The sequence below is a fragment of the Chiloscyllium plagiosum genome, unplaced genomic scaffold, assembly GCF_037043375.1.
Source record: "Chiloscyllium plagiosum isolate Xiang-an unplaced genomic scaffold, Cpla_swu_hap1 HiC_scaffold_26, whole genome shotgun sequence".
NCBI lineage: Eukaryota > Metazoa > Chordata > Chondrichthyes > Orectolobiformes > Hemiscylliidae > Chiloscyllium > Chiloscyllium plagiosum.
Window position 1 is genome coordinate 48,432,158 of NW_028270164.1, and position 22,035 is coordinate 48,454,192.

Below are 22,035 nucleotides of genomic sequence, written 5' to 3' on the forward strand. Positions count from 1 at the left end.
TTTCAGACAGTGAGGAGAGTGAGTGTGTTTCAGAGTGACATTGAGGAGAGTGAGTGTGTTTCAGAGTGACAGTGAGGAGAGTGAGTGTGTTTTAGAGTGATAGTGAGGAGAGTGAGTTTGATTCAGAGTGACATTGAGGAGAGTGAGTGTGTTTCAGAGTGACAGTGAGGAGAGTGAGTGTGTTTCAAACAGTGAGGAGAGTAAGTGTGTTTCAGAGTGAAACAAAGGCTTATTTTGTCCTTGACAATTCCAATGTGGATGGAATGTGGCCCATAGGTTTATCTCTCTCTCTCTCTCTCTTCTTCAATAGTAGTGAACATGGTTAGTTCTTGAAATAACTCCAGAGGTCAGTATCCTATCAGCAATTCACCACTGATTTACATCTGCATGGACTCTGACCAACCAATTCAGAGCCAGTCCCTCAACAAGAACTCCTGAGACTGTCAGCAGGAATGTCTGGGAGGGGCTGTTACCCTGTGCCAATCAGGGAGCTCATAATCTATGACACCCACCTGGCCAGCTTCATTCCAATTCCTACATCCCACCCCCCCCCCCCCCACCTCCAATTCTGAACATATAGACCTGTTCTTTCTCTTGCAGCTTCTCTTAGGGCATTTTCACACCAGATCTGGTTCCTCTGAGTCTGACTCAGACACACACAGCCTGTATTGGACAGTTTCCAGTCTCTTGCACTTGGACCATCTCAGAAGAAATACCTCCTCTTCCTGTGGAGTACCTGCCAGTAGGAGGCAGCTTAAGGCATCCACATTTGCCACTTGACCTCCTTGACAGTGTTCCAACTTGTAATTGTACACACTTAGAATAAGGTCCCATAGCTGAATTTGACCTGCAGCCATGTCTTCTTTAAGTACCGAAAGTTTGTGGTCTGTCACTATGACAAATCTCTGTCCGTAAAGGTACTGGTGGAGATTTATCAAAATAAAGATGTCCGCCAAACCTTCCTTCCCTATCTGGGCGAATTTGCGTTCAGTGTCAGCCAAATATGCTAATCGGGTATTTCTTCCCATTGGGCCAACACTACCCCTTACGGGAAGGCAGCACATGTCAGCACCATCTCCCACTTAGGATCGGAGTGCAGGTTCATAGCTCCTTGAAAGCAGAGTCGCAGGTAGATAGGATAGTGAAGAAGGCGTTTGGTATGCTTGTCTTTTTTGGTCAGAGTATTGAGTACAGGAGTTGGGAGGTCATGTTGTGGCTGTATAGGACATTGGTTAGGCCACTGTTGGAATATTGCGTGCAATTCTGTTCTCCTTCCTATTGGAAGGATGTTGTGAAACTTGAAAGGGTTCAGAAAAGATTTACAAGGATGTTGCCAGAGTTGGAGGATTTGAGCTATAGGGAGAGGCTGAACAGGCTGGGGCTGTTTTCCCTGGAGCGTTGGAGGCTGAGGGGTGACCTTATAGAGGTTTATAAAATTATGAGGGGCATGGATAGGGTAAACAGGCAAAGTCTTTTCCCTGGGATCGGGGAGTCCAGATCTAGAGGGCATAGGTTTAGGGTGAGAGCGGAAAGATATAAAAGAGACCTAAGGGGCAACTTTTTCACGCAGAGGTTGGTACATGTATGGAATGAGCTGCCAGAGGATGTGGTGGAGGCTGGTACAATTGCAACATTTAAGAGGCATTTGGATGGGTATATGAATAGGAAGGGTTTGGAGGGATAGGGGTCGGGTGCTGGCAGGTGTGACTAGATTGGGTTGGGATATCTGGTCGGCATGGAAGGATTGGACCGAAGGGTCTGTTTCCATGCTGTACATCTCTATGACTCTAAATGTCTGTTTAAATTCTCACCTGCTTCTAATGGAGGTTGATGCCAGTGTGGCTGTATCTTTGGTTGCAGAACCAGTTTTTAACAAAATTCGCTCGGAGCTCCAACCCTTCAGTTTGTGCAAGACCTCTGCCAGCCTGAGTGCGTATACCGGGGCACCTTCACAGATTAAGGATACAACTTCGGTTCTGGTCTTTTATGAGAAGCAGCTGGTTCAGTTACCATTGATTATAGTAAAAAGCTTGATGGGGTGAAATTGGCTGAGAAAGATTCACCTCGATAGGCTCAACATTTATCGATTAGAAAATGGCTGTCTGAGTGAAGTCCTAATTAAAAACCCAGACTTTTCTCAGGAAGGTCCAGGGACTACCAAATGAGCCAAGGCCAACTTGCAGGTTGACCAGGAAGCATTCCAGGATTCTGCAAGGCCCACTCTGTGCCATTTGTCTTCCGGGCAAAAGTCAAGGCAGAAATCAGGAGGCTGGAAAGTGAAGGAATGATCAAACCAATGCAGGTTGTGAAATGGGCAGCACCAGTTGTGAAGCCGGATAGGTTGGTTCGATTTTTTGATCCCAATAAGGTGATCATCGCTTTCTTATTTCTCAGTTCCACCCAAATAACTTCCCTGGCTGTGTTTCCGGGAATATCCTCCCTCAGCACAGCTGTAATGCTATCCCTTATCAAAAATGCCACTCCCCCTCCTCTCTTGCCTCCCTTTCTATCCTTCCTGTAACATGTGTATCCTGGAACATTAAGCTGCCAGTCCTGCCCATCCCTGAGCCATGTTTCTGTAATTGCTATGATATCCCAGTCCCATGTTCCTAACCATGCCCTGAGTTCATCTGCCTTCCCTGTTAGGCCCCTTGCATTGAAATAAATGCAGTTTAATTTATTAGTCCTACCTTGTCCCTGCCTGCCCTGACTGTTTGACTCATTTCTGTTCTCAACTGTACCAGTCTCAGATTGATCTCTTTCCTCACTATCTCCCTGGGTCCCACCCACCCCCCCACCTTACTAGTTTAAATCCTCCTGAGCAATTCTAGCAAAATTTCCTGCCAATATATTAGTGCCCTTCCAATTTAGGTGCAATCCGTCCTTCTTGTACAGGTCACTTCTACCCCAAAAGAGATTCCAATGATCCAAAAATGTGAATCCTTCTCCCATACACCAGCTCCTCAGCCATGCATTCATCTGCTCTATCCTCCTATTCCTGCCTTCACTAGCTCGTAGCACTGGAAGTAATCCAGATATTACTACTCTCGAGGACCTCCTTTTTAAATTTCTGCCTAACTCTCTGTAATCTCCCTTCAGAATCTCAACCTTTTCCCTTCCTATGTCGTTGGTTCCAATGTGGACAATGACCTCCTGCTGGCCCCTCTCCCCCGTGAGAACATTCTGCACCCTTTCTGAGACATCCTTGATCCTGGCACCAGGGAAACAACACACCATTCTGCTTTTTCTCTGCTGGCCACAGAAGCGTCTGTCTGTACCTCTGACTAAAGAATCCTCTAACACAATTGAGCTGTTGGAAGCTGACGTACCCCTTGTTGCATTAGAGCCAGTCTCAATACCAGAAACTTGGCTGTTCGTGCTACGTTCCCCTGAAAATCCATCTCCCCAACATTTTCCAAAACAGCATACCTCGTTGAAATGGGTATATCCACAAAAGATTCCTGCACTTGCTGCCTACCTCTCTTACCTTTCCTGGAGTTAATCCATCTATTTGACTGTATCTGAGATTTCCCCCCTTCCCTTACTTTGATTGGTTCTGATTTGGACGTTGTTAAGCAAGTTATCTGTTCTAAACCAGATAAAGGGGGATTTTCCAGGGTGTGCACTCTCCTGGGTACCAGCCCATGAGTTTTCTTATTCAGGTCCGGCCTTGTAAGACTCCTTTGCTGGCTTGGGTCCATATACCAGCAGCATCTACAATGGCTTGCTGGCCCAGATCCTGAAGAACTGTTTAGCCAATTGGTTGATGTTCAGCTTTATTTTGGGGTCTGCTGTGGGTTGGCCTGGGGTCCCTATGCTCTGGATATACCCTGCCTGAGACCCTGTGATTGCCTACACTCAAGTGGTATTCCCCATGCTCAGTCAGACTGGTGAGGGCATCCATTTCCATTGGCACGGCCTGTAGCTCCCATGCTCCACTTGCCACATTTTCTAATGATGAAGCCAGTTGAAATGCCTGTTTGAAGTCCAGTTGGGCTTTTGTATTGTTATGAAGTTGAAGGCATGCACTGTATCTTTAAGAGACAGTGAATGCTGTTCTGAACTGAGAGCTTACAAGCACCAGTCATATGACTAACTAGCAGTCTCAGAGTGTACTAGAAAATTGGAAATATGTAACATTTGGCTGTAAAATAGAAACTTGAGTTGATTGCTGTTTTGACAACAATTCGAATTTAACCAATCAGTTTAAATTATGCCCCAGGATACTAAAACCCAATCGAGTTTGAATTTATTGTTTGTGCCAACATCAAACCAATGAGACAATCCAATGTTGGGGATATAAAAAAAGGCAGGCAGTTTGAAAGTCAGACAGAGTAACTGCCATCAAGAGAGTAACTGCTATTGAGAGAGCAACTGCCATTTGAAACACTCTCTATCAAAAGTACCTTTTCATATGAAACATCTTCACAGTAAAAAGAAAGAAGATGATCCAGGGAGAACTTCAGCTGGAATAAAAAAGGCACCAAAGATGGCAGCTGCTATATGGTTTTGAAATTAAGCTGATGTAATTTTAATAAGTGTTTTATTGGAACAGTATATTGTTATACAGTTGGAGGCAGGTAATCAGCAGTTAAGAGAAAGGAGGGCTTAGAGTTGTGAGTAGTTGTTGTTTAATGTTCACCTTTAGAGTCAAAGAATAAATTGACATTATTTTCTTTAAATGGTGGATTTTGGGAGTTCTCGGTCATTCATATTTTAATAGATTATGAGGCGCGGTGAGCTTTTCTGGGTGTTTGGTTTAATTAACAGAAGGGTTCACCACTGGGTCATAACAGTATGGTTACATCATTAATCCCACATCCCAAATGGTCTCTCAGCATCTCATTCAGCGTTAACCCACAAACACATGCCTCTGCCAGTCTTCATAACCTCGTCAAAAATCCAAATACTGATTCCTCTGGTTCTAGAACAGCTGAATAAAACTGATAACATCTCAGAATTAGAGGGGTTTGGGGTCATTATATTCCTCAACTAAACCTTTCTACTCTTGAAAGGTTATAGTGTTTGGTGCCTCAGGGAAAGTTAGGCTCTTAATAACTACCTTCTCAAGGGCAATAAATGCTGACCAGCCAGCGACGTCCACATCCCACAAATTATGTTTTAAAAAATGGTTCAAAAACAGGTCCACAGGCTGTCAGAAAAATTACACATTGCTTTTCATTTGCCCCAGTGTCATTTGCCTGGAAAAAATAACACATTCCACACTGGGCTCAGTCTTTGACGGTAAGATCAAATGAATCAAGATCGAATAAATCAAGCTTCCCAAATAATGGCACAATGCAATAAATGCTTACCCAACTCAAAGAGGACTGTTGCACTTGAATTTTCTTCAGGACCATACTGTTTTCTCTTGTCGCCAGTTAAGTAATTCCATGGAGGCTGGTTTCTCATTACCAAGTCACCCTTTATTTACATTTGCACAGTATATAGACTCTGACCAGCCAGCTCAGAGCCAGCCCCTAGAGTGAGGAGACTCTGTGACAGTCCTGTTTATTTTTAAGGTGCACGAATCTTTATTCAGTTTCCACCACCAGGAAGCAAAGAAACACCCGAGTGGCCAGTGACAAGCCAGTGCCCTTCACATCAAAGGACAATGCTGGATGATCAATCAGTGAAAGGGAGGGCAGGGATTAAATCAAAATAGAGTTGGAGGGGGAAATAATGCACTGTTTTTTTATATTTTTTTATTTTATTTTTTTTAACCCCCCCACACTACCACCTAACTGCGGTAGTGCTTATTTTTTCCTCCAGCACCATGGTGTGTGTGTGCAGGTGTGAGACACAGTGAGAGACACAAAGTGCACGAATCTTTATTCAATTTCCACCACCAGGAAGATAGGAAAACACCCGGGTGGCCAGTGACAAACACTGCCCTTCACATCAAAGGGCAGTGCTGTGTGATCAAAACAGTGAAGGGGAGGGTAGGGACTAAATCAAAATAGAGTTGGAGGGGGAAATAATGCACAGTCCTGTTTATGACTGTTAGCCAGGGCTCCCTGATTGGCCCAGGTTAACAACCCCAAACTCATAGAATATGAGATCCACCTGGTCAACCTCATTGCAAACACTACAGTTCTCCAGCCCTCCAACATCACTCCTGTAAAAGAGGAACAGAGATTTACTCTAATTGTCTAGATTGGAAATTCACTTTACTCTAATTGATGGGAAACTGGAAACGGTAAGAATCTAAAATATTTAATGAGAGTGCTTCTACAGGAAGTTTTTGTATGCACATTTCTATCTCAGTATTGTAATTGATTACTTCTTCCTTTTAACGTCAATATTCTATTTATCATTATGTCAGCTGTAATTTATGAAATCTCAGTCTGAATTTAAAGGACTTTCTTCCAGTTACAACTTGGCACTGTAGGTATCTGCTAAACTGTCAGCCATAATGTAATGGAAAAAGGTGCAAAACTAAAACACAGGGATTAATTGCGAGGAAAAGGAACCACATGAGTTTTATGCATTCTTCCTGAAGTTACAACAAGATTGAAAGACAACGACCAATCTCTCAGCTGTTTGTAGCTATTTGATGTGAGCCGTTCTGGAACCCATATTGTAGGAAGAATATTATTGCATTGGAGAGGATGCAGAGGAGATTACTAGGCTTTAGAGTTTCAGTTATAAAGAAAGATTGAACAGACTGAGGTTGTTTTCCTTAGTACAGACAACATGATTGAGATGCGTAACATTATGAGGGGCATAGATAGGGCAGACAGAAATGGACTTTTCCCCTTTGTGAAGGGATCAATGATCGGGGCATAGATTTAAGGGAAGGGGCAGGAGGTTTAGAACGGGATGTGAGGAACCAATCTTTTACCCACCAGTGAGTGGTGGGAATCTAGAACTCACTGCCCGTAAGAGTAGTAGAGACAGAAACCATCATCATATTTAAGCAGTATTAAATTTGTACTTGTGATGCCAGGGTATACAAAGTTATACACCAAATGCTGGAAAGTGGAATTAGAATAATTAGATGGTTAGAACATAGAACATAGAACAATGCATCTCAGAACAGGCCCTTTGGCCCTCGATGTTGCACTGATCTGTGAACTATTCTTAGCTCGTTCCCCTACACTATCCCATCATTATCTATGTGCTTATCTAAGGATTGTTTAAATCTCCCTAATGTGGCTGCGTTCATTACATTAAAAGGCAGGGCATTCCACGCCCTTACCACTCTCTGAGTAAAGAACCTGCCTCTGACATCTGTCTTAAATCTATCACCCCTCAATTTGTAGCTATGACCCCTCATACAAGCTGACATCATCATCCTAGGAAAACAACTTTCACTGTCTACCCTATCTAATCCTCTGATCATCTTGCATGTCTCTATTAAATCCACTCTTAGCCTTCTTCTTTCCATTGAGAACAGACCCAAGTCCCTCCGCCTTTCCTCATAAGACCTTCCCTCCAGACCAGGCAACATCGTGGTAAATCTCCTCTGCACCTTTTCCAATGCTTTCACATCCTTCCCGAAATATGGCGACCAGAACTGTACACAATATTACAAGTGTGGCCACACCAGTGTTTTGTATAGTTACAGCATGATATCGCGGCTCCAGAACTCAATCCCTCTATAAATGAAACCTAACACACCATATGCCTTCTTAACAGCACTATCCACCTGGGTGGCAACTTTCAGGGATCTATGTACATGGACTCTAAGATCCCTCTGCACATCCACACAACCAAGAATCTTTCCATTGACCCAGTATTCTGCCTTCCTGTTATTCTTCCCAAAGTGCATCAGCTCACACTTAGCTTCATTGAATTCCATTTGCCAACTCTCAGCCCAATTCTGCAGTTTATCCAAGTCCCCCTGCAAGCTCTAACATTCTTCCAAACTGTCCACTACTCCACCGACTTTAGTGTCATCTGCAAATTTACTAATCCATCCACCTATGCCTGCGTCTAAATCATTTATAAAAATGACAAACACCAGTGGTCCTAAAACAGATCCTTGTGGCACACCACTGTAACTGGACTCGAGGCTGAATATTTTCCATCAACCACCACTCACTGCCTTCTTTCAGAAAGCCAGTTTCTAATCCAAACTGCTAAACCACCCTCATCCCATGCCTTGGCATTTTCTCCAACAGCCTACCATGTGGAACCTTATCAAAGGCTTTACTGAAGTCCAAGTATACCACGTCAACTGCCCTACCCTCATCTACATGCTTTGTCAAAAAGATCAAGAAGGTTTGTGAGACACGGCCTGCCTTTGACAAAACCATGTTGACCATCTGAAATCAAACTGCTGCTTGCTACATGATTATAAATCTTATCTCTTATAATCCTTTCCAAAATCTTTCTTACAACAGAAGTAAGGCTCACTGGTCTATAATTACCTGGGTCATCTTTACTGCCCTTCTTGAACAAGGGCACAATATTTGCAATCCTCCAGTCCTCTGGTACTAAACCTGTAGACAATGATGACTCAAATATCAAAGCCAAACACTCTGTTTTCTCCTCCCTAGCTTCCCAGAGAATCCTCAGATAAATCCCATCTGGCCCAGGGGACTTGTCTACTTCTACTCCTTCTAGAATTGATAACACCTGTTCGTAACTAACCTCGATCCTTTCTAGTCTAATATCTCATACCTCATTCTTCTCCTCTGCAATATTCTCCTTTTCCTGAGTGAAAATTGATGAGAAATGTTTGTTTAGCACCTCTCCAATCTCCACAGGGTCCACACTCAACTTCCCACTTTGACTGGCATGGATACAGTGGGCCGAAGAAGCTGTGCTATTGATCTCTGAAACTCTATGACTCTATTGCAACCTTATTGTCAGCAACCTAAGTTACATTCCATCTGGATCAGCTGACTTAACAACATCTGGTAATGTTCAGCTTTGTAGTATGCCTTTCTACCTACTACAGGGCGACCACAGTATCCACAGAATCGGTTTCTGTGGTTTCAGTCACCCAAGGTTTACTGCAGCCTTAATGTACTACTAGTAACATTCCAAAACCAGGGAATGGAGGCTGCCGGGAAGGTAAATTTCCCATTTAATTAAATGGTTTTACACCTTTCCGCAGTTAGGGCTTCCGCAGGAACGGCGGGACTAATGTATTGTCCTGTCCAACTTTCTATTTCCTCTTTAAATGTAACCTGCAATTTAACCACTCCCTTTGTGAAGACCGATACACTTAATATTTTAGCCTCATCTTCTACCTCTACATGAAGATTTCTCTTTGGATCCATAACATTTTGACCTGAGCTGACCACTTACACTTTATATCTTTAGAAAACATTTTAATCGTTTCTCACAATTTCTCACCCATATTGACAGTTTTAATTCCCTCCTGTAGTTCTGTAATCTGCCAGGTTAATAACTGGATTTTTCCCCTTCATTTGTTAAATACTTACTTGGTTCTACTGAAACTTTTATTTCCTTTGTCCTCCAGCGCACATTAGCTCTGGTCGATCTACCTTTGTTCTGTGAAACTACATGCTTAATTTATACCTTAGCCATCTCTCCCTGAATGCCCGCTATCAGTTACTGTTTTCCCATAAGATAGATTTTTCAAATCCATCCTGTACTTGGCCCTACCTTTAATACCGAGAAATTAAGCATTCCCCAGTTGTGCATTTTTAACTTTTGATCTTTTATGGTCCTTCTTCATAATTACTTCAAACTGAATTTTTGAATGGCCACTGTTAGACAGGAGCATCCTACTGCAATACAACCATCCTGGACCATTTCCCAGTTTCAGTCTGAATTTGCTATTCCCCTCAATCTGGACCCTGTGCGAATTTGGAGGGATATTTCTAATTTTGTTGCTGGTTACAATTTTCTGTCCTCTGATCTCATTGCTGCTCCTTTCTGTAATTTTCTGGTTAGTCTGTCCCTAATGTTTGACAAAATTCCCTATACATAGTTCAGATATTTTTTCACTTTCCCTCCCTGTATACTCTATCTTTTTTCCTGTCGATATTAGGAGCATTAAAGTCTCGTTTTGTTGCACACTTCTGACATTTGTCAACGTATTTACTCATCTGTCTCCTTCTCATTGTTTTGAGTTCTATAAAAAATTCTCCCAGCAATATAGCAACTTCCTTTCTGTTTTCAAGTCAGCTCAGAATGATTCACTCCTAAAACTGCCACTCTCACATCTAATTTGTCTGTCGTTCCTGACAAGAAACATTGAGGACTGTTCCTGGCTTAGTTTGAGTCATATCTCCATTACTGTAATTATTCTGCAATTCGTTGTCCCTGCAAACCCACACCAATCTTATTAGTAACAGTCGGCACGTTAATGTACATGCATGTTTGCTCCATCCTCAATCTTGACCCGGCGATTTTAGGGGATATTTCTAATTGCACTGGAGAGGATGCAGAGGAGATTACCAGGCTGAAGAATTTCAGTTTTAATTTCTTGAATTTTGCTGCTCATTATATTTTTCTGTCCTCTGATCTCATTGCCGCTCCTTTCTGCAATTTTCCAATTAAATTAGTTTACACTGTCTCCAACAGCACGAGCTCATCTACCTATGAGAGCATCGGTCCTTGTTAAACGCAAATTCAAAATGTTCAAATTATACCACTGCCCTCTTCCAAATGTCCCAACAACGTGAAAACCTCCCCCCTGCATTACTTCTCCCTCCATGTATTTACCTCTCCTCATTTCACCTCTACATTTAACTGGGGAGTAATCTGAGACCACCGCTGACAAAGGCGTGTTTTAACAATCTTTTCCCAAATTCTAGAAACTCTCACTTCCATCTGCTTGCTCTTCCCTGCACCTGGTCAGTTACAGAGGTAACAAATTATTTAGGAATCACATTTGCCATTACAGAAACACCTCTGAATGTTCATTAATGATCAAATCCCCAATAATTACTGCATTCCTACACTTTCCTTTACCGTTGCATCCAGTCAAATCTCCCACAGTGCTGGGAGTTTAATTCCTCTTGCATTTCTCTGAGGTATCATCAACCTCTCGGCATTCAAACCTGAAAATTGGTTTGCGAGAGCTCTTGAATTGGTGTACCCCTGCCCTGCTTTTGTCTTCATCCTACCCCATCTGTAGGTCACCCACATCTGCTCTCCTGCACCTTTTCTAATGGTAGAGTGACCGTCTCCTGGAGTTGAGATGGGGGACATTTTCAAACTCCCAGCTGTACTCCAGTGATTCCCAAGGGAACATACAACTGGTGACATGTCCTGCTCAAAAGATAGTCTCTTAAGTCTCGTGATATTTTCACTCTATCTCACCTCCTCCACCCTCACTGATACTCATTGCTGTTTCTCCTCAGGTTAATTCCCTCTGCTCTCACACTCTCGTTACCTACCTCTCCCTTTTCTCTCACTATTCTTTTTTTCATTCATTCCAAATTTTTTCTCATTCTTTTATTCATTCACTCTTTCCTGTTTCGTTTTTCCTCATTGCTTCCTTCTTTCCTTTAAATCTCTTTCACGCTTTTTTTTTAACTTTTATCCCTTTTGTCTTACATTTCCAAAAGCTACTTCCCTTCCTTATTTAGTTCTCTGTCATGTTTTCATTCTTTCTCTCTGCCTTTGCCTCTCTCTCTCTCTCTCTCTCTGTCTGTCTCTTCTATTTTTCATTGGCTTGCCTTACTCTCACTTACTCATTTGTCACTGTAACTCCCGAAGTCAGGCTCAGTGGACAAAGTATTTGAATACCAGTATACAAGGATCATTTACAATTTGATATTAATTTTCACAAATCCCAACTACAAGTCTTAATGATTGTGACAGTTCTTCAGAAACATTAAGAGATATCACATGAAAGTCAATAGGATTTTACCTCTCAGCCAGTTGATTAATCATTCAGGGTGAAGCTATGGTATGAGGTCCAGCAGACACAACCTCCCTTTGAACAGAGTTTTCACCTGTCTACGGTGGAACAGGGCTTATTGTGCTTCTTGCTTCCCTCCCTGTCTGCACTGAATGTGATGTGTTTGTTCATCTCTGTTTTTTTTATGATGCATGTGTGTGTGTATGGTTTACCATGTGTTTATCTCCTGTCACATTCCCACAGCCTGCCTTTTCTCAGTGAGTGTATACAGTCTGTCAGCATTTAAAGCAACAACAGCTTTCCCATTCAGTCTGGACCAGCCACTTAGCCATCGGAAATGTCGCACTCGCAAAAATACAACAGTTGTTTTATTATTTGGAAAGAGCTGTACAAATTGACCAGAACCTGGAATTCTCACAACACAGCCATGCAGTCCATCAGATCTGTGATGACTCTTTTGAGAAGTTTTAGCAGAAGGATGTTATTAAGCTGCAGAATGTTACCAGAATGGTGCTGGGAATGGAGGGTTCGAGTTATAAGAAGACACTGGCTAGGCTGGAATTTTTTTCACTGCAGATTAGGAGGTTGAGAGGTGTCCCCTTATAGAGGTTTATAAAATCATGAGATCCATAGATAAGGTGAATGGCAGGAGTCTTTTCCCTAGGGTGGAGGATTTCAAGACTGAGGGTACATTTTTAAGTTGTGAGGAGCAAGATTTTAAAAAGACACGAGGAGCCATTTGTTTATGCAAAGAGTAGCTCATGTGTGGAATGAAATTCCAAAGGAAGTGGTGGATGTGGGCACAGTTACAATGTTTAAAAGACATTTGGATAAGTACACAAATAAGAAATGTTTGGAGGGATATGGGCCAAATGCAGGCAGGTGGGATGAGTTTAGTTTGGGATTATGGTCAGCATGGACTGGTGGGACCAAAGGGTCTGTTCCTGTGCTCTCTATGATTTGATGAGCTGTCTAGTCATTATCATTTCTTCATTCTTTTCCCAAAGTATGTTAAGGTTCTCTGTTTTTCAAATATACTTCCAATTCCTTTTTGAAATTTACTATAGATTCTGCTACCAATCACCTTCAGTAAGCACTTTCCAATTCTTACTAGCCGGCGAAACCAAAAGCCATGTCTCGTGACTGCTCTGGTTGTTGACCTATCTGCCAGTGGAAATCATTTTTCCCTATTGACTCTTATTGATATGCCTCACAGCTCTGAACATTATTAAGTCCCTCCTGATCTTCACTGCTTCTCCACATGACTAAAGTTCCTCATCCAGAGGTAAAAACTTTCCTCAGCTTGGCCATCTGAAATTGTAGTGTTGGGCATGGACATATTATATTAGCAGCAGCCTAAACTGTGATAAATGAAGGTTGAGCATTTATGTCTTCAAGTGTCACTACAGGGGCTTTGCACAGTTAAAGGTGCCATCTTTGGGTGAGATGTTAAATTGAAGCTGTGCCTGCTCTGTCAAGGAAGTATAAATGTTTGGTGGTGTTTTTTTGAGAATACTATTTAAGAAGATTTCCCCAGTATTCTAACCAATGCTTAGACCTCAAGCTACATCACAAAACCAATTATTATGATTAATTGATGAATTGTTAACGGAGTCATAGAAATATACAGCACAGAAACTGCAATGCGGTTTGCACTTGCTGGGGGACTTTTATAGGTTGGCCTAAAAGGTTTGGTCTCACAGAGGATTTCAGATGATGGGGAGACCAGGTCAGAGATGCATAGCACAGAACAGACCGTTTGGTCAGACTCGTCCATGCCGACCAGCTATCCTAAACTAATCTAGTCCCATTTACCAGCATTTGGCCCATATCCTTCTAAACCCTTCTTATTCATATATCCATACAGATAAATGTTGTAATTGTACCAGCCTCCACCACATCATCTGGCAGCTCATTCCATACATGCACTACCCTCTGCGTGAAGAAGTTGCCCCTTAGGTCCATTTTAAATCTTTCCCATCTCACATTAATTATCAGGCAGTTGCTTTGATATGTTGTAGGACCAATTTGAGCATGAACTGACTGTTGCATTTCACACTTAGCAATAATAGTTACACTTCAGAGATACCTCATTCGTAATAAAACTTTGTCATGGGGTCATGGAATGTGCTGCTTTAATGCAATGCATTCTTTCTTTCAAAGGATTGAATAGCCTGCTTAATGTTACAAATTATGTAATGAAATCCATTTCTATCCTCTGCACTGTCCAAGCCAAAATCAATACACATCAGGGAATTTGAGTTCCAGTATTAGTTACATTTGGTTTTTGTTAGTGATGGGGCAGAGCTTGGTGCGAAGTTTTCAGTAGGTTACCCAAAACAGTTCAAGAGTCACGGGAGTGCAGTATAATGTAGAATCACTTGAAGTTGGTAAGATGGCTCGAGAGAGAGAATGAGGAACAAGGCAATAAGCTCCATGTAGAAAATGTGCTGCTGTTACCTGTGCTGCTGAGAAGTTGACAGGAATCCTTGATTCTTTGTAGATGGGATCAGAATGAAGTTCAAGGATCTTAAAATACTTTAGAAGCCAGTATAGAATGATATAGTGTGGAAACAGGCCCTTCGGCCCAACAGGTCCACACCAACCCTCCGAAGAGTAAAACACTCAGACCTATTCCCCGACTGCTCTACGTTTACTCCTGTCTAATACACCTAACCTACACATTTCTGAACACTATGGGCAATTTAAGCATGGCCAGTTCACCTAACCTGCACATCTTTGGACTGTAGGAGGAAACCCACACAGAAACAGGGAGAACATGCAAACTCAACACCTGAGGCAGAAATCAAACCCAGGTCCTTGGCGCTGTGAGGCAACAGTGCTAACCACTGAGCCACCATGCTGCCCCACTGTCTGTCCTGTTAAATACTGGGGCTAGCGCTCAGAAAAAGGTCTGGGAGCCTCGTTAGTCTTGGAAGAAGCCTGTGAACTGTTACAAATGTAGTGGAGCAGAGAGTAGGATGATAGAAGCCCAAAGGCAGTATGCTTCATGCATGCGAGCAAGCATAGATTTGGGGAAAGCCAGGGGCAGTGCTAGTTTGGTGAAGGCAGCAGTCTATGGAAAAGCTGGACCTGTGTCTGTAAGTAGGTGCTGGAGTACAGTATCTAAATCTAGGAGAGTGTAGCCCCTGGAAAGGAGACTGATCGACCAGGCTATAAGCAGTCCATGACAGAATGGCTTTGCAAGAATTTCAAAGCCAGATCGTCAAATGTCAAGCTTTGGAATCCCTTGTGAAAGTTTAATAAAACTTGGTTGACCCACAATATCGGTAACATCTGAGGGACAGGGAAATCTTTGGGATTTGTCTTAATTATATTTGTCATTTGTTGTGCTCTGTGATGTGTTCGACTATAGTTTGTCTGTTAGGTAAAAACAATGACTGCAGATGCTGGAAACCAGATTCTGGATCAGTGGTGCTGGAAGAGCACAGCAGGTCAGGCAGCATCCGAGGAGCTTCTCCCTGAATTGCTGTGTTCTTCCAGCACCACTGATCCAGAATATAGTTTGTCTGTTACCAAATTTAACCCATGTTAATTCTGGATATTAAACTATAAGTTGTATATATAAATATATAGTAAATTGTTTTACTTCACTAGGTTTGTATAGTAAAGCTTTATTTTTGTTTTGTCAAAACTGTAGAGTCTTGTGGATTAATCTCTTAGTGGCTTTTCCCACTTTGCCCACTTTAAAGAAAAATTACTGGTTCCCTGGTCTGGGATTATAACAAGGATTTCAAAAAAGCAGAATGAGGAATGCAACCCATGCTGTTGCCTTTGAACAGCCATTCAGCACAATTATAATTCCCCATCTAAACATTTTCAATTCTTGGTCAGAACTTGCCATGACCAGTTGATGCTCTGGCATCCCACCAGGGCACCACTCCCAGACCATTTTCATTCTGGTATGATGAAGGGTGGGTGAGGGTGGGACAGTGTCAGCAGTGATGGTCATCAACAAGGTCAGTAGCACAATAGACAAATTAGAAGGCCCACTATAGCCACTCACTGCCCACTGAATGGATCTTTACTAGTCAGAATCCTCCGCTCAGGCCGAAACACAACCAGGAGATGAAAGCAGTTCCAATCCAACTTGAAAATCCCCTTCTCCCAACCACCATGGCCACCAGGTTTCAGAAGAGGGGAGGTTGTTCGACAAATTATGGCAGGGTTAATCCAATGTGACGAAAACCCAGCAACTAAGGGATTGGGTTTTTTTTATTTTTAAACATATGAACCCGGACGTCAACATCACATTTGGCAGGTCGACACCAATCGCCATGCTTGGAACATTGGAGCAACTGCACGCAATTGTAGCCATACATCATGGGGAAATGTTGGCCTTGAGCCTTGGCTGTTCATTATCTGTTTCAACGACTTGAATGTGGGGAGTAAACATAATTGTTCTAAGTCTGTGAATGACACAAAACCAAATGGAGATATATGTTGTAAGGGTGATATAAAGAGGATTCAAGGGGATTTAGGCAGGCTGCGTGTGTGGGCAAGAACATGGCAGATGGCCAATAACATGGATACATGTGAGTTAGAGAGTCATAGAGGTTTAAAGCATGGAAACAGGCCCATCAGCTCAATTTGTCCATGCTGCCCAGTTTTCGCAACTAAATTAGCCCCATTTGCCTGCATTTGGTCAATATCCATCCATACCTATCCGATCCATGTACCAACAAAATATTATTGAATGGCCTGAAGACTTGAAAATTACAATGATCGCAATTTTGTTTTTCCTAGTTATTTGATTTAATTTGATTTATTAGGGTCACATGTACCTAGGTACAGTGAAAAGTATTATTTTGCATGCAGTATAGGCAGATCATACCATACAAAGTGCCGAAGGGCAAGAGAAGAGTGAGGAATGCAATGTTACAGCTACAGAGAATGTGCTCAAACAGCAAGATCAACATTAAATTTAAAATTTGGGAGGTCCATTCAGAAGTGTGATAACAGCAGAGAAGAAGCTGCTCTTGAACCTGTGGCTTTAAGCCTTTAAATCTTCTGCCTGACGGAAGAAGTTGGAAGAGATTATAAACTGGGTGAGAGGGGACTTTGATGATGTTGGTTGCCTTCCTGAGGCAGTGGGTTGTGTAGGTGGAGTCAGTGGATGGAAGGTTGGCTTGTGACTAGGCTGTGTTCAGTTATGGTAGTTTTGCTTTCATCATCAATTCTGGCCTCAGTAATGCATATGTTACCACTTTGAAGTAAACCAAACCGAGGGGCACCAATATTGAAGACAATATACTTAACATTGTTTAGAAATGTAATTTTCAAAGGGCCCACTTGCTCTCTGGTACAATGGATGCAGGAATTCTATGCAGCACAAATGTCTGAATCACAATATGAGGCCAAATATATAACTTTGCTTGAAGGAATTGATTTTGGCTGTGTGAAATCTCACACCTGGTAAAGGCTAGCTAAGTTTGGCTTGAGAATTGTGTTTATAAGAAATTTATTATGACATTGGTATTTATAAGCTGTTGTCATCCCAGTTTAAAATAGATCCCACTCTCTTCATTGGAATGTAAATGGCAACCCAGACATATTTTCTCCCTAATTTGGAACAGATAATCTCTTGAGGCTGTTTTGATTTACAAGTGAATAGAACTTTTAATTTGCTATAATTGGTTGTTTCATCCAGTGTCTTGATGTTCAGGCCAGATTTCTCTGTAGCTTTATTATTAAGTAGACAATGTGAGGGCTGCAGAGCAACATGCTCTGAGCTGCACCATGTCCTGCTTCTTAATATGACACTAACGTGTGACTAATGAGGTCAGAAGGCAACCAGGTTTATGTCAAAAACTCACTTATATATTCATTAAATCCTGTCACAATAGCAGGCAGGCACATTCCAAGCACCCTGTATCATTGATAAACCAGACTGAGATTGGTAAACCAATTCTCAATAATCAAGAAATGCTGGAAAAACACCATTTGGCAAATTAAGTACAATGTAGGAAAGTATGAAAATGTCCACTTTGGCATATTACCTAAACGGTGAGTGTTTGCAGAGCTTTGAGATGCAGAGAGATCTGGGAGCCCTAATGCTTGAATCACCGAAGGTGAGTATGCAGGTACAGCAAGTAGTCGGGCAAGCTAATGGAATGTTACAGTCTATTAAGAGAGGAATTGAATGCAAGAGTAGGGAATTATGCTTCAGTTATATTGCATTGGTGAGACCACATCTGGAGTATTGCACAGTACTGATTACTGTACTTACAGAAGAATGTTAATGAATTGGAAACAGTTCTGAAGAGGTTTACTAGATTAATACCCAGAATGAGGAATTGCCCTATGAGGAAAGACTAGACAAGCCAGGCCTGTATCCTCTGGAGTTCAGAACAGTTACTTGGAACATAAGATCCTGAGTGGACTCGATCGGGTGAAAGGATGTTTCCTCTTGTGAGAGAATCTACAACTAGGCATCATAGTTTAAAAATAAGTGGACACCCATTTAAGAGTGAGATGAGGAAATGTTTTTTTCTACAGAGGGTATCAGTCTTTGGAATTCCCTTCCTCAGAAGCCAGTGGATGTAGAATCTTTAAATATTTTTAAGGCAGAGGTGATTACCAAGAGGATGAAAGATTATCAAGGAATATGCAGGATTGTAGAGTTGAGATTAAAGTCAGATCATATATTGAACTGTGGAGCAGGATCAAAAGGCTGAATGGTGTACTCTTGTTCTTTGTTTGTAGTTTATAAATTCAGCAGGTCTGGCAGCATCTGTGGAGACAAGCACAGAGTTAATATTTCAAACCCGATATGGTTCTGATGTAGAGGTGTGGGTGTTGGACTGAGGTGGTCAAAGTTGAAAATCACATGACACCAGGTTAGAGTCCAACAGGTTTATTTGAGAGTACAAGCTTTCAGAGCGCTGCTCCTTCATCAGGGAGCTAGTGGGACGGGGCACATAGGACACAGAGTTTATAAGTAAAAGAACAAAGTGTCATACAATTGATGCGATGTATTAGACAAACCTAGATGGCTTTAAGTCTTTAATCACTTAAAATGGGATGCAGGTTTCACCTGACTAATATGTAAATTCCAGAACTTCTTTCAAGTCACTGCCACAAAATAACATAAGATTTTATCAGTGGATTTAAAAAGGTGACATCTCAGCTCAGACAATGCATTGAAGGTGTGTTTAGAGTCAGTTTATGTCCCAACTTGGAGTCAGACTGGTTTTATTTCCAAAGTAGGAAGTTATAAAATGTCACATGGACTGACTGCCTACAAATTGTGTGTTTTTTGAACAAATACAAATCTGTAAATGCACATTCACCCCATAGACTTATATGTGTGTGTGTGAGTGAGGGAGCGAGGGAGAGGGAATGTGTGTGTGTGTGAGTGAGGGAGCGAGGGAGAGGGAATCTGTTTGTGTGTGTGAGTGAAGGAGTGAGGGAGAGGGAATGTGTGTGTGTGTGTGAGTGAGGGAGCAAGGGAGAGGGAATGTGTGTGTGTGTGTGAATGAGGGAGCGAGGGAGAGGGAATGTGTGTGTGTGTGTGAGTGAGGGAGCAAGGGAGAGGGAATGTGTGTGCGTGTGTGTGAGTGAGGGAGCGAGGGAGAGGGAATGTGTGTGTGTGTGTGTGAGTGAGAGAGCGAGGGAGAGGGAATGTGTGTGTGAGTGAGAGAGCGAGGGAGAGGAAATGTGTGTGTGTGTGTGTGAGAGAGCGAGGGAGAGGGAATGTGTGTGTGTGTGTGTGAGGGAGCGAGGGAGAGGGAATCTGTGTGTGTGTGTGAGAGAGAGAAAGAGAGAAAATGTGTGTGTGAGAGAGAAAGAGAGAGAGAGTGTGTGTGTGTGTGTGAGAGAGAGAGAAAGAGTGTGTGTATGTGTATGTGTGTAAGAGAGAGAGAAAGAGTGAGTGTATGTGTGTATGTGAGGGAGAGAGAGAGTGTGTGTGTGAGAGATATGGAGTGTGTGTATATGTGAGAGTGTGTGTCTCTATTCAAGTGAGTGTGAGTGTGTGTGTGCATGAGAGAGAGCGTGCGTATGAGGGTCTGTGGGAGTGTGTGAGCATGTTTGTGGGTGAGAATATGTGTGTGTGTGTGTGTAAATAGTGTGGTGGGGTCACTTTGTAGTGTGACATGAAACCAAGGTCCCAGTTGAGGCCATGCTTATGGGTACCAAAACTTGGCTATCAGCCTCTGTTTGGTGACTGTGCGTTGTTCTGTATCCCAAAGTCCGCCTTGGAAGACATTTACCTGAAGATCCAAGGCTGATGTCCTTGACCACTGAAGTGCTCCCCCAGTGGGAGGGAACCTCACTGTTTGGAGATTGTTGCACAATATCCATTCATCTGTTGTTGTGGCATCCGACTTGAAACATTTAATCCACATCATACTCAAAATGTTAACTCTTCTTGTCTCTCTCTGCCAGATCTGCTGCGTTTCTCCAGTATTTTCTGCATTTCTTTTAGATTTCCAGCATCCGCAGTACTTTGCTTTAATCAAAATGGCCAGGCTGCTTTTGCATTTGACCCAGGATGAGGGTCAGGCAGAGCAAAAAAAAAATCAATCTTCCCACATCTCACACTTCATTAACTCCACTGAAATACATGGGCAATTTTCAAGTGAGCAGTCAAAGGTACCACTGAAACAAATTGGAGATTCATGAATAAACATGACATGCAATGTTATCTTACTGACAGACATTCAAGTGTCAGGGGCAGAAGTCACACTTAGGAACATAAGACATACGCTCTAGGAACAGACAAGACGTGCAGGCCCTTGGTTTCACAGAAAAGTGGCATCTCTGACAGTGCAGCACTCCTTCAGTACTGCATGGTGTGTCAGCCTGGATTATGTGCTCAACACTCTACCACTAGTGGGTCTTGAGCCCATGATTGTCCGTGTCACACTCATTTGGTAATAGAGAGTCCATAATCATGAAGGTTATCTCTGAGGTGAAATGTGAGGTTGCAGTTCTTTGAGCTTTGTTTTAATTTTAGGGTGATTCAGTTGAGGTTTTACCTTTCCATCCATCAATTGTTGGGGATTTGGTACCGATCCAGAGAAAACCTTTTAAGGAAAGCCACCTGGCATGGTAGCTCAGTGGTTAGCACTGCTGCCTCATACTGCCAGGGTCTTGGGTTTGATTCCAGCCTTGGTTGACTCTCTGTCTGTGTAGAGCTTGTACATTCTTCCCCTCTCTGTCCTCCAGGTGGTCTGGTTTCCCTCCACAGTCCAAAGATGTGCAGGTTAGGTGGATTGGCCATGGGAAATTGCCAAGAGTGTTGAGGGATGTGTAGGCTAGGTGGATTAGGCATGGGAGATGCAGGATTACAGGGATAGGGCGGGTCTGGGTGGGATGCTCTTCGATGTGGACTGAATGGTTTGCAACAAGCAACCCCCAGAGGGTGTGCAGCATCATCAAGTGAAAAATACTTGAGCAAGATGCAACCATCGACTGTGCCTCCTTCTTCATCGAGCAAGTGATTTCAGGAATTGCCTACAGAAGTGTAATTACTTGTTTAGCTTCTGACTTACTTAGAAGTTCTAGAATTGTCACAGAGTCATTGTCTTCTTCGTGATGTCCAATATCAGAAAGTAAATCTTCCTGATGGTACCTTTTCTGATGCTGTATTAGTGCAATTACGTATTTTACCTTATGTAAAGATTTATATTGAGCTTTAATAGCCGTTCTCCCAATCATTGCTGCTGTAGTGGACAGTTTCCCAACCATGTTACAGATCTTCGTTATGACTCCACTGGCATCTCCATGTTTCCTGAAAAGGATTCTGTATTAGATCAGAGCTAAAAATCACACAACACCAGGTTATAGTCCAACAGGTTTAATTGGAAGCACACTAGCTTTCGGAGCATCGCTCCTACATCAGATGGTAGTGAAGGAGCGTCGCTCCAAAAGCTACTGTGCTTCCGATTAAACCTGTTGGACTATAACCTGGTGTTGTGTGAATTTTAACTTTGTACACCCCAGTCCAACACCGGCATCTCCAAATCATGACGTATTAGATCAGGGTTGTATACTTCTTTACAATGACCAATGCTTATCTATTTTAAGTGGCCTGTTTTCCCCAGCTGTTTGCTCTGAGATATGTGAGATTTATTTGTGTGCCTCTCCTAGCTTTCTTTTCCAGTCATGGTACCTTTATTGCTATGATGCCCTATCAGAACTCCAACCTTTATTTAAATTTCTGTCCTTTCGATCTGAATTACTGCACTTTTTAGGCTTCCTGCTTTGTCGGATTTCAC

General features: G+C 42.4%; 1 protein-coding gene across 1 annotated transcript in view; it reads right to left on the reverse strand.

Annotated features, from left to right (window-relative positions):
- LOC122563300 (uncharacterized) overlaps positions 1 to 11,917 on the reverse strand; it is a 95,249-nt gene extending 83,332 nt beyond the window's left edge. Inside the window, exon 1 of the mRNA XM_043717004.2 lies at positions 11,801 to 11,917. The gene's annotated coding sequence lies outside the window, so the exon portion shown is untranslated. The remainder of the gene's footprint in view (positions 1 to 11,800) is intronic.
- Between the last annotated feature and the right edge of the window lie 10,118 nt (positions 11,918 to 22,035).